The 13,791-nt window shown below is 38.9% G+C and overlaps 1 protein-coding gene across 10 annotated transcripts in view; it reads right to left on the bottom strand.

The window, feature by feature from the left end:
- Positions 1–13,791, bottom strand: part of ADAM22 (ADAM metallopeptidase domain 22) — a 238,622-nt gene that overhangs the window by 91,595 nt on the left and 133,236 nt on the right. The gene's annotated exons all lie outside the window — the stretch shown is intronic.

The following is a 13,791-nucleotide window of genomic DNA, read 5'->3' as shown; positions in this document are numbered from 1 at the left end:
AGAAAACAGCACCAGCACGGGCATCAACAGAAGCATGTCAGAAATGCAGAATCCCAGGCCCCACCCCAATGGATCAGAATCGGCATTTTAACAAAGTGCACAATAGTAAAGAATCCACCTGTCAATGCAGGAGATGCAAGAGATGTGGGTTCAATCCCTGGATCAGGAAGATCCCCTGGAGAAGGAAATGGCAACCCCCTTCAGTATTCTTGCCTGGAGAATCCCATGGACAAGAGAAGCCTGGCGGGCTACAGTGCATGGAGTCGCAAAAAGTCGGACACGACTGAGCAACTGAGGACACGGTGGAGCACTAGGTGATTCATATGCACAATAAAGTTTGAGAAGCACAGGTCTAAATGACCTTTCTCATTCCCCCACTAATTTCTCATTTCCTCAGAAGCTGAAAGCTTCTAGTTCAACTGGCTCACTGAGATGTGAAATAGTGACATAAGGACTAAAGGAATGAGTGGTTTAAAGGGGCAAATGTTATCTACTTCACAATCGGTCTTAAGGACTAACCCTACTTAAAATACACAGTGCTTGACAAGTGCAGAGGAGAGAACAGGAAGACATAGTAATGGAACAACGGTGAAGATATTATCTTCACTGGAATTCTGGGGAAGGCAGCCTGTTTCTCCTCATGAGATAATCCCAAGAATAGGGTGAAGTTCAGCTTTGCTGAGGGACAAAGAGCGGGCAGGAAGGCACACAGTGCCTTGACACCTCCAAATTCCCATGGAGTCACTGAGCACCATGAACTGAGGACTGGGGTTGGACTGCATGGAAGATAAGATAGGGAAGTGCTTCAGGTATGGTTCTGACAGCAGATGGAACCCAGAAGGCCATAGACTTATGGGCAGAAATGAAGTCAGGCTGTGACTTCCAGGAAAGGGTTGGTTTAGATGTTAACAGCTCGAGCTATCAACTCCTTCACTTACTAGTCATACAATCTCAAGCAAATCACAGAGCCTCCCTGTGTAATCATCACATAAGGCTGTTCAGAGGAATAAAGAGCTAACATGCATTAAGGGCTTAGGATAATGCTTGGCACTTGGTACACACTCAATAAATGTTTTATACCATTATAATTACTGTGTGTCACTTATTGTCCTACTCATTTTACACACACAATCTCCCTATCCTCACATCCCTTCTACAAAGAAATATTGTCACCTCTATTTCACATAGGAGGTCACAGTCTCTGAGAGTCAAGGTTGTCTGCCTGGGAAGTTGCCAAGTCGGGGTGCAAATCTTGTGTGAATGTGTGAATGTAACATCTATGTTCTTTCCCATATACTACCCCAGTGGCTCAGACGGTAAAATGTCTTGCTTACAATGAGAGAGACCTGGGTTTGATCCCCGGGTTGGGAAGATCCTCTGGAGAAGGAAATGGCAACCCACTCCAGTACTCTTGCCTGGAAAATCTCATGGACAGAGGAGCGTGGTGGGCTACAGTCCACGGGGTCGCAAAAAGTTGGACACGACTGAGCAACTTCACTTTCACTTTCACTTATGAGTTGGACCTAGAACCTCTGAGCTATGCAGTGCAAATCTAAGCTTTTCCTAGGCTGTTTTTGTTTTTCTTGTTTGCCTTGTGTGTTTGTGTGTGTGTGTGTGTGTGTGTGTGTGTGTGTTTTAATTTTTGGAGTAGCCGCAGGGAAGTAAATTTAACAGATTTTAAATTCACTCTGTTGGGCGTTTGGACTGGTGAACCATCCACAAGATTAGTGGAGGAGAGGTTATTATGCTTCAGATGACCTTGATTTCCTGGACACATCTGATTGGGCTAGAAATCGAAACTTTAGCATTTGATTGTATGTGTGTGCTCATTCATGTCCTACTCTTTGCAACTCTTTGTAGCCTTCCAGGCTCCTCTGTCCATGGAATTTTCCAAGCAAGAATACTGGAGTGGGTTGCCATTTCCTCCTCCAGGGGAATCTTCCTGACCCGGGGATTGAACCTGTGTCTCCTGCATTGGCAGGGGGATTCTTTACCACTGCATCACCTGGGAAGCCAAGCATTTGATTGGCCAGATACAAAGACCAACAGTCAATGGGGTGACCTGGAAAGAGAATTCTATCTAAAAGTATTTCTTTAAATTGGATACTGACTAAACAAACCAATGAGATCTTCTCTCACAGAGGTCTAACACTCACAGTGAAAAGTAGCTTAGAAAGACAGTAGCATCAAAGATAAATGGTAATCATAAAATTACGGTATCTGATGAGGGAACAACGGAAGTTGACAAGTCATTGTATGCAGGGAAAATATATCAGAGTTAAAGGCATATAAAACATGTTTTATAAATTACTAGTTTTCTTTAAAATGCCAACTTTGGAAACACGTTATATTAAATCATAAAAAAGGAGAAAGAATTTATGTTTTGAAACAATCCTTCATTATACTGGGGCTAAACAGATGAGCAGATAATAGAAAAAAATCTTTCACTAATTTTCTGGTTCTGAAAAATAGGAGTCAATCCAAAACCAGCAGATGATCATGATCCATCTGCACAAAAACCTAACAAATGAAGTGAAGAGCTCAATATGGTTGAATCATTATCAAATATTTCCATGACACTTCAAGAAAAGCATAAACATCAGGGGGGCTCTCCTCCATTTAGACTATTATCATTCAAATCTTGAGGCTCTCAACCAGCATTATCTGTAATTTTCCAAATAACAGTGGAAATTAATTTTTGTGTTGCAATTTTTTTCAGGAATTATTTGCCATAAATCAATAATTATTTCAACTTAGAACTAAAATAGTTTTCTTTTTCCTTTAATATGCCTGGAAATATTTCTTAGTCCAGAATAGAGGCCTTAATATTTAAAGGCTCCTATAATTTATATAAATCTATTGTTAAATTATTAAAACAAATAAATAAATTTAATAGATTTTTGCTTTTAAATAAGTATTGTTATACACTGTTTATAAAATAATAAATACTTATTGCAGAAATCCTAAGTATTCAGGAGTACATGACAAAGAGTAAAAGTATCCCCTTCCTACACACTGTCCAGGCTGCAATTGCCACCTAAAAGGTAAATACTTTTACCTTTTTTGTGTGCCACAGATTTTGTGTACCACATCAGGAATCATCTATGCATATTTAAGGAATTGTACATATACATAAATAAACATATGTTCTTTCAGTGTACATATAGTTTACCCACACTGTTCTGCCACTTGATTTTTTTTTTCTTAAGGTAACCTTGACATCAACCTCATTCTTTCAATGATGGCAGAATATTCCATCACAGGCGTGAACGATAATTCATTTAAACAAACCTGTACAACTGGATGGTTAGGTTACTGCAACAAACATCTTTTCATATATTTTTTGGTGCACTTCTGTCAGTGTGTATGTAGACTAGACTACCAGATGTGGCCTGGAAGGTCAAAGAATATGTGCATTTAAAATTTTAGTGGATATTTTAAAGGAGAAATATAACTGTATTCCATTATACATATCTGTTTTAAAAATTGATTTGCATTTTAAAATAATAAAATGCAGTTTATTAAAAATTATATATTTCAATAGAGACTAACACTTAAGCCAACTTACTCAAATCTTACCAATAATAAGGGTTCTCCATATCTTCAATGACTTTCTTGAGGAAACAGATGCTTTATGGAAGTAGGTCTTATAGAAATAATAACCAAAGACAGATGTTGTAAGAAAAGAAAAAAGCCAGCACATCCCAAGAGACTTCAGTTCTTTATTCAACTGCCAGTCATGGTTTTATTCCTTACTATCTCTTTTGTTCCAGTAATCCATTGTCCTTGAAACTTTCCTCATACTACTTGATTTAATAACACACTCATAATAGTACAGATGTTTATTTTTAGATAATTAGATAGTTGTAGCTAAAAAATTATCTACCTCTATAAAAATGAACTACATATTAGTTCACATGTCATATTGGTTTTTATTTCCTGGGGGAAAAAAAGCTTATTGCAAATTTAATTCTAGGGAAGTCAAAAATAATCATTTATTTGAAAAATTCAAAGACAAACTACATTTTTATTAAGCAGACAGAAAGAGCTCAAAAGAAAAGTAGAATTTACTATAAATAGGATAAGATGATAATGCATGAAAGTTACTCAGCCTGGGTTATAAAACTATGAAAACTCAGTAAGGAAAACCAATTCTAGTACAGCCACAAGGCCATGGTCATTTGCTCTCAATCCAGATCCTCATAGGAAATTATACCTTTATCAGCTCCAAGATGGACTACAGTCACCTTTTCCAAAAAGTCTTCTCAGATTCCCTCCTCCTCATAAAATGAAACTTTCTTGTGCTTCATCCAGCCTGGCATTTCACATGATGTCCTCTGCATATAAGTTAAATAAGCAAGGTGACAATATGCAGCCCTGAGGTATGAAGCTGCATGAAGCACAAACTGGAATCAAGAGTGCCAGGAGAAACATCAATAATCTCAGATACGCAGATGATGTTACCCTTATGGCAGAAAGGGAGAAAGAACTAAAGAGCCTGTTTATGAAAGTGAAAGAGGAAAGTGAAAATGCTGGCTTAAAACTCAATATTCAAAAAACAAAGATAATGATATCTGTCCCATCACTTCATGGCAAACAATGAAACAGTGACAGACTTTATTTTCTTGGGCTCCAAAATCACCACAGATGGTGAGTGCAGTCATGAAATTAAAAGAAGCTTGCTCCTTGGAAGAAAAGCTATGACCAACCTAGACAGCATATTAAAAAGTAGAGACATTACTTTTCTGACAAAGCTCCATCTAGTCAAAGCTATGATTTTTCCAGTAGTCATGTATGAATGTGAGAGTTGGACTATAAAGAAAGCTGAGCACCGAAGAATTGATGCCTTTGAACTGTAGTGTTGGAGAAGACTCTTGAGAGTCCCTTGGACTGCAAGGAGATCAAACCAGCCACTGTTTCCCCATCTATTTGCCATGAAGTGATGGGACTGGATGCCATGATCTTAGTTTTCTGAACGTTGAGTTTTAAGCCAACTTTTTTATTCTCCTCTCTCACTTTCATCAAGAGGCTCTTTAGTTCTTTGTCACTTTCTGCCACACGGGTGGTGTCATCTGCGTATCTGAGGTTATTGATATTTCTCCCAGCAATCTTGATTCCAGCTTGTGCTTCCTCTAGCCCAGCATTTCTCATGATGTACTCTGCATATAAGTTAAATAAGTGGGGTGACAATATACGGCCTTGACGTACTCCATTTCCTATTTGGAACCAGTCTGCTGTGCTATGCCCAGTTTTAACTGTTGCTTCCTGACCTGCATACAGATTTCTCAAGAGGCAGGTCTGGTGGTCTGGTATGCCCAGACCATCCCCAGGCAGAAGATAGCAGAAAGATTGAGATGGTTCGAATCATCATCTGAAGAATGAAAGTATCAGCCATATCCTGGGCCTTCTGCTTGGTAATAAATGTACTATTTCATGATGACTGATGAATGTGAAAAAACGTAGATCGAAAGTGAGCCTTCTCACCCATGTATGTTTGATGCAGAGTCAAGTCTCCTTATGTTGGTGGTTCTTAAAGAGTCGTGTCCAGCCCCAAAGCATCAGCTTGTTAGAAATGCAGATTGTCAAGCCTCTCCCCAGACATACTCAACTGGAGGCTGTAGAAGCTCTCAGGTGACTTCCACGCACTCTAAAATTTGAAAACAACTGCTTTTCACTACATCTGCCTCTGCATTCTAAAACTCCTCACTTATTGAGCTGTCTGAAATCTTACACTAGTTCCTGAGCAGATTCTATTATAACTGAAGCATTAAGAATATAAACAGCCATAGCTCTTCTCTATTTCTTCTCTTGTTATCCCCAAACAGCTGGTTTTATCAGAAACAAAATGGAGTGGGGAAGGAGAAACAAGAATACGTGAGAATTTTACCATGTACAGACAGGAAGAGCAAAGCTACTTTTTGTAGGTGCTGGTAAGATGGTACCATACAGGATGCTCTGACCAGGACTAAAAGGGACAGAGCAATCAACACCCCATTAGCCTGGAACTAAGGGGTCTCCCAGGATGCAGGTCATTCAGTGCAGTATCCATGAAAGTCACAGGCAAATCAGTATGAGTTTAGTCACTCTAAAAGGGACAGGTTAGTGCGGACACTTCCAGACCGAAACACCAGCCTGTTACCCTTGTGATCCTGCTGTCCTCCCTGAGTCACAGCTCTCTCTCCCCCTTGGTGGGCACCAGGTCCAGGACCAGCTTCTGCCTTGCAGATCAGACATCCTCCTGCATAAGTGAGATCCTTGCTCACACTAGAAGTTCACCACCCTGGGCTCACTTTAGTGTCACATTACTGGCACAAGGGAAGTTTTTTATAAAAGTTCAAACCTTACTCCATGCCATTTATATCAAGACCTCTAGGGAAGAAACCTGAGCATTTTTTTTTTTTTAACTGCCCAGATGACTTCAACATGCTGCCTTAGGCTGAGAAGCTATGCTCTAGCCTATTCCGCTTTGCAGGAACTGAAGACCTGCCCCTGAACTCGACTGCCCTAAATTTCTCCCAGGCATGTGCACTGACCAGACCTTTGTTTGAGGCTGCGAGGCTGGAACCTGTTTCACCAGGTGCTGGTTTACAATAGCCTCTTCCCAGTTTCCCCCTGATTGGCATTGACATGATGAACCTGCCCTCCCCTCAACCTTGCCTCTCCCTCTCAATAGTGAGAAATGACATTTTAAAGTCAGGAAAATCCCGAGTCTCCCTGGGGTCATTAGGATCAAGGAAATTCCTAGAAAAGCTAAGTTTTACTTTGGAGAGGATCCAGCAACTTATCCTGATTAACATGTATAACCTGGGATTATATAGACTCAGACTGGCTTCATAAAAGGGACATAGGTTAAACATCTGTTCAGTTACACAATGTAAGGATATTTGATTCCAAAGGTTCCCTAAGGGAATCAGAGAGAAAAACAATCTCATTTCATTTTACAGTAAATTAAAATTAAATAACGCTAACACACGGTTGATAATCCATGGATCTACACTATTGCATGCCAAAATCTTTACCAGTTCATGCCAAAACAAGAAAAAAGGACAATTCAATTTTTCATAAAGTTAGAAGTAATTTTCATATGACTGTCCTTTGTTCTGAGATTTGCTCTTGTCTTCTCTTTGATTATAAAGATTATCCATTTTAATTTTAATAGCCTTTTTATTTTGAAATAATTTTAGATTCACAGAAAAGTTCCAAAAGTTCTTGCATATCTATCACTCGATTTCTCCTATTGTTATCACCTTACATCACCTGAGAACATTTGTCAAAAACTGAAAGACTGACATGGTATGTTACTGATTATGAGGTTCTGAACATTTATATTTCACTAGAGTTTCCATTAATTTCTTCTTTCTGTTTCAGGACCCAGTCCAGGTTACCATATTGCATTAGTTGTTATATACATTCTCTTTGAACTGGTAGCAATGGTAAATATGATTTAGGTATTCTGAAGGCACTGTTTCCATATATAGCAAAATAAAAAGATTGGCAACTCTATACTGATCTAAAATTTGTTTTGTTAGTATGTGTGTACTCAGTCATGTCTGACTCTTTTCAGCCCTATGGACTGTAGCTCACCAGGCTCCTCTGTCCGTGGAGTTTTCCAGGCAAGAATACTGGAGTGGGTTGCCATTTCCTACTCCAGGGGATGTTCCCAGCTCAGGGATTGAATGTGCATCTCTTGCATCTTCTGCTTTGGCAGGTGGGGTGTATTCTTTACCACTGAGCCACCTGGGAAATAGAAGTCCAGGATCAAGAGTATGAATGAATACTTCCTAGACTCTACTCTCACTGTAGATTTCAAAATATTTTTTTTTTTTCTAAACTACCCTTATACGTCCTGTGCTGGGCTCAGTCGCTCAGTCATTTCGACTCTTGGCAACCCCATGGACTGTAGCCCGCCAGGTTCCTCTGTCCACGGGGATTCTCCAGGCAAGAATAAAGGAGTGGGTTGCCATGCCCTCTTCCAAGGGATCTTTCCAACCCAGGGATCGAACCCATGTCTCCTACATTGCAGGCAGATTGTTTACTGTCTGAGCCACCAGGAAAGCCCAAGAATACTTGAATGGGTAGCCTATCCCTTCTCCAGAGGAACACCCTTATACAAACAGGGTTAATTTAAATGACTAAAACAAAATTTTTAATATAATCCATGGAAATAATTTTCGAAAGGTTACTCAATAACACTTTGCTATAATATTAATAATAATCTAGGACTCCTCATTGCCCAAGATTGTTCTGGACAATCCTTTCAAGGATGTTTGCATAGTGGAAAGCCTTTGAAGACAGAGAGATGTCTCCCTCTAGAGCAAAGAGCAAGCATGTTTACTTCCTATGATAAAAGATTCAGGTTTTTCAAGTTCAGAATTTCTCTAGTAACACAACACACTGTGTGCGCAGGTGTCACCTGGCCCTTTTCCTCTGTCACCCTCTAGGGATCGAGGCTCAAGATACAAGTATAAGAAAATGTTGATGTTCTGGCTACTTCTATTGCCACGAGTAACAAAGTTCTTTGTCTCTGACCCAGGGTCTCTTGTCTTCTGCCAGCATAGATGAAACTGCAACAGCCTAACTTGTTGATTTGTAAGGAGGATAAAATCTCAGACCCTCACAGTTGCTGAAACTTGGATTTCCATTTTCCCCTGAAAATTAGGAGGTTTGTTAACAAGGCGCCTCCGATCCCACATTCCCGTTTTCCCATAGGATACAAATTAGCTGCAAACGAATAAGACACACATTGTCCATCTTATTATAGCTGGCCTGTCTCTCATTTATGCCACTGGTTGGTATCTTTGGACATTTATGTTTGCCATTCCATTCCAGGGTACAAGTGTTTGAGCTGTATCCAAATTATCAGCTCATTCCAACATCTAAAGCTAAATGATCCTTAAAAAATCTCTGCACTGCTTTAATACTCATTGATAAGCACTTGCAGATTAAGCATCAAACAAAAAACATTTTAAAAAAATAAAAGGAGACAAATCTAGCTAACAGAAAACAGAATAATTTTATTTAAAAGATGTATGTACCAATGGCTGATTCATGTTGATGTATGGCAGAAATCAACACAATATTGTAAAGCAATTATCCTTCAGTTAAAAATAAAGTGTTTAAAAAAACATGCATGGTTCCTGCTGAAGAGGAAAGATACATAAGAATATTGTTGCAGCAAACATTCTTAAATATTGTAGCAAAAGTTTCTGCAAGAAAGGAGAAAAGAGAGAACTAGAAAGCCACTGGATATTTTAATAAATAAAAGTGATAAAGCAAAGAGCTTCTTATTGGAAAATGGTGAACACCACAGAAAATAGGGACCATAGAGCTCTCGAGTTAAAAAAAAAAAATTACAGACCCAGTGAGTTTAAAATATATTTTTATTGTTGTGCAGGAATCTTTCCTTATACTGTTTTCCCTTGGGTAATGTTAGCTGTTGAAAACAAAACATGAAAACAGGGATAGGTTCCCAGGAATTAAAGCCCCCAAGTATCCTAACTAAACAATTGTTAAAGTCTTTTGAGATACAAGCTATTTTTCAAAGTTAAAGACTTGCTCCCTCTCCTCTCATATGTAGGCTCAGGCACTTACAGCACATACTCAATTGTTTTTACATTAAGACCTCCATAACAAATTAGCAAAACCTGGGTGGCTTAAAACAAAAACACTTCATTCTCTCACAGAACTGCAGATGAGAATCTGAAATCAAGGTATTGGCAGAGCCATACTCTCTAGAGAAATATCCTTCCTTACTTCCTAAATTCCAATGGTTGCCAACAAGTTCCCAGTGTTCCTTGGCTTGGAGCTGCATCCTCTAGTCTCTGCCACCATGTTCACATGGCATTCTTCCTGTGTCTCTATGTCTAAACTTCCCTCTTATACAGATACCAGTCATGGATTAGGGTTCTCCTCTTAACTTGATCACATCTGAAAAGACCCTGTTTGCAAAAAAGATTACATTCACAGGTACCAGGGGATATGACTTTTTGTGGGGACATTATTCAACACAGTACAAATTCTCATCTCCTTTCAAGTAACCATGTGAATTTGTTTATTCATGATCCAGAGATGTTGCTTCTAAGAAGCTTGGCTCAGTGAAATAAAATGCAAGTGTCTACAGCAGCCCTCATCTAAAAAGATTAACCCATATCTTAATTACCTCTAGCCAGACATTCTACTTTCCCATAGCTTCACTGAACAATACTCATCACCTTTTTACACAAATATACAGTAAACATGGTAATTCAGCTGGTAAAGAATCCGCCTATGATGCAGGAGACCCTGGTTTGATTCCTGGGTCAGGAAGATCCCCTGGAGAAGAGATGGGCTACCCACTCCTGTATTCTTGGGCCTCCCTGATGGCTCAGACAGTAAAGAATCTGCCAGCAATGGGGGGAGACTCGAGTTCGATCCCTGGGTTGGGAAGATCCCCTGGAGGAGGACATGGCAAACCCACTCCAGTATTCTTGCCTGGAGAAACCCCATGGACAGAGGAGCCTGGTGGCCACAGCTCATGGGGTCACAAAGAGTCAGAAACGACTGAGTGACTCAGCACAGCACAGTAAACCTGACCTTCAGTTCTTTTATTACGTCAAACAGAGCCTCCAAATTGCTTATTTTTAACCAGAGAATAGGCAAGAGAAATTGTTTTTCAGCTGTCAGGTAATCACTTACAGACACACTGATATAACAATGTCTGAGCAGACTATGAAAACATTCTAGGTTCCCACAAAATGCTCCTCAGCAGCAAATTACAGTAAAGCAGAGAGGGTACTTGGCAAGTTCTCTGGGATGCAGTTCTAAATTGAGAGAATGGAAAATCAATGTGAAGCACATACAGTGACTAAATAATTACAAACTCATGAAATTATAACTCTTTCCAGGAAACTACTGCATTATTGTATTTTAACAAATAATAGATGCTTAAATATATTGCTCTATATGAATTGCGTGTTACGTAAAACCTTATTCTATAGCTGATATTTGAATATCATTGGGGAAGAAATATAATTGTCTAGAAGGCAGTTCTAAAAAATGACAGCATATCCCTAAAATGAAGGAAGAAAAAGATTTTTGTTCCATCTGAAAAGTATAACATCTTTGTTTCTTCTCTTCCTTTTTTTTAATCTAATAATATGTAACTATATGAGGGTTTAAGGTAAAGAAAAAAGACATTGTTTTTCCACTATCTCCTTTAATTTCACTTCCATTCTGTCAACCAGCCATTTGCTCTTTAAAAAAAAAAAAAGGAAGGATAAATAGGGAAAAATTCTAGCTGCCAAAGGAAAGCTGCATTGCAGCATCTCTTTCTCCTCTTATACCTTGAACCTTAAAAACTGTGTTCAAGAACTCAACACTAGCATTCAGTGGTCATTTCTATTCCTCCACGGATGATTTTGAATTAGCCCAAGATTAATTTAAAGATACAAACAAAGGGTTGGCTTACTAAGGACAAACTTCTCAAACAAAGTCCTTTGGGGAGGTAGGCTAATATTTAAGGATTGCACCTGTCAAAAAGTGACACTAAATCTGAAAAAAAAAATGTTTTTCCAGCAATATTTCCACCAATACATGATTGTCATTTGCCATTTTGGAGGTGATTTCCTGTAAAATGAAGGATGGAGTTGAATTTGGTGGTCTCTAAGGTTTTTCCTGGGTCTATGAATTTCAGTCTATTTTTTTTAAATCAAAGATTACCAACTTTCTATTTCTTTTAAATAACCAGGCCAACTTTCAAAGAGTTAGTATATTTTACATTGCCTTTACCATTAAAAAATTAAACCAACAGTGAAAGATGTGTTTGGAAAATTTTTAAACGTTACGTGTAAAAATTTTAAACAATTTAAAAATTATTTATAAAATTTCATATAACTTATGAGTCATAGTATAAAAAGATATACATATTTATAGGCAATGAAAAATGTATGAATCAAAAATTTTAGGAAGCTGCTTTTATCATCCTTAGATGCTTATAGAAAGAAAGATTGATAATTAGTAAGTTATATTTTGGGTTTCCCTGATGGGCTCAGATGGTAAAGAATCAGTCCTCAATATAAGGGACCTGCATTCCATCTCTGGGTCAGGAAGAGCCCCTGGAGAGGGGAATGGCAACTCACTCCAGTATTCTTGCCTGGAGAATTCCATGGACAGAGAAGCCTGGTGGGCTACAGTCCATAGGGTTGCAAAGAGTCTGACACAACTTAGTGACTAACCCTTTCACTTTTTTCACTTTTTCAAGTTAAATTTTAGCTCAGTGAGTTATGAAAAGAACAAAGGAGAACTTCTTAAGTAAAAGAAAGTAGGCATTAATAATGAAAGTAAAGCTCATTCTTTGAAACAAACATTTTAATAAACTCAAATAAGATTAACCAAGTAAGAGTAAAGGCACAAATAAAATATAATAGAAATGAAACAGGAGATGTTCTAATACAGAATTATCAGACCTTACCAGACCTTAAAAACCTAAAATGATTCGAAGCAAATTTAGCAAAATACTAACATGTATCTACACATGTATCTGTTACCACATTTTATAGAATTTTTAATATGTTTGAAACATTTCAAAGTTACTGAAATTTTTATCATAGGTCAATTGCTGGGATTTCATGAGTTGAAATTTAAAAGTAATTTAGAAGTGACTCTAAAATGCCTTCCAAAGACAGCACATGAGTATAAGCCTCAGTACACAGGATGACCTTAGCATCAGGTGAGCAGATGGAAGCCTTTCGTTTTTCCTGTTTATATTCACTGCATCTTTTCACAGCAGGGGGAATAATCTGCTCTCCCAGATCCATCCAAACTGAACTTCTCCCCACATACTGTTGGGTAAACAGGAGAAATTACCCAATTTCCTAACATGTGACTTACTTCATTCATTTATTTTTTTGTTGTTGTTGTTCAACATATATTTATTGTCTTTGAGGTCCATACATTATGCCAAGAGCTAGGTATGCAGTCCAAGCTCCCCTGGGAGTTTGCTCTTGGAGTAACTTCTCATAGAATGTATAATCTAGGGCACAGAAGATTGCCTTCTTATGGAGCAGGGCATAACGAAGTGCCGTTGGTGATCGTGATATGCTCCCTGCATCACGAGCAGAATCAGAAACCAGCAGTGAAAATGAGTGGAGGGCACCAAAGACCTAGCCAGAAATTCTTTTCAAATTTCCACTTTACCTCAATAACGATTTCAACGTGAAGCGTTTCCCATAACCAAGCTCTGAGCTACATGTCTGTCTTTCTCATTTAACAGATGAGGAAAAAATGAACCATGGAAGAAATAAGTAACTTGTCCAAGGCCACATGAAAATTAATTGGCATATCAGGATACGAATGTAGGTCTATCTATCTCTAAATAGAGGGCCTTCCAGGTGGCATTGGGCTTCCCTGGTAGCTCAGTTGGTAAAGAATCCTCCTGCAATGCAGGAAACCCCGGTTCAATTCCTGGGTCAGGCAGATCTGCTGGAGAATGGATAGGCTACCCACTCCTGTATTCTTGGGCTTCCCTGGTGGCTCAGTTGGTAAAGAATGGACCTGCAATGTGAGAGACCTAGGTTTTACCCCTGAGTTGGGAAGATCCCCTGGAGAAGGAAACAGCTAACCCATTACAGTATTCTGACCTGGAGAATTCCATGAACTGCACGGGATCACAAAGAGTTGGTCACAACCTAGCGACTTTCATTTTCCAGGTGGTGCTAGTGGTAAGGAACCTGCCTGCTAATGTGGGAGACATAAGAGACTCAAGTTCAATCCCTAGGTCAGGAAGATCCCCTGAAGGAGGGCATGGCAACCCAT

This window comes from Bos taurus, chromosome 4, assembly GCF_002263795.3.
Source record: "Bos taurus isolate L1 Dominette 01449 registration number 42190680 breed Hereford chromosome 4, ARS-UCD2.0, whole genome shotgun sequence".
NCBI lineage: Eukaryota > Metazoa > Chordata > Mammalia > Artiodactyla > Bovidae > Bos > Bos taurus.
The sequence above is the reverse complement of the archived record's forward strand: the minus strand, read 5'-3'. Positions and strand labels throughout refer to the sequence as shown.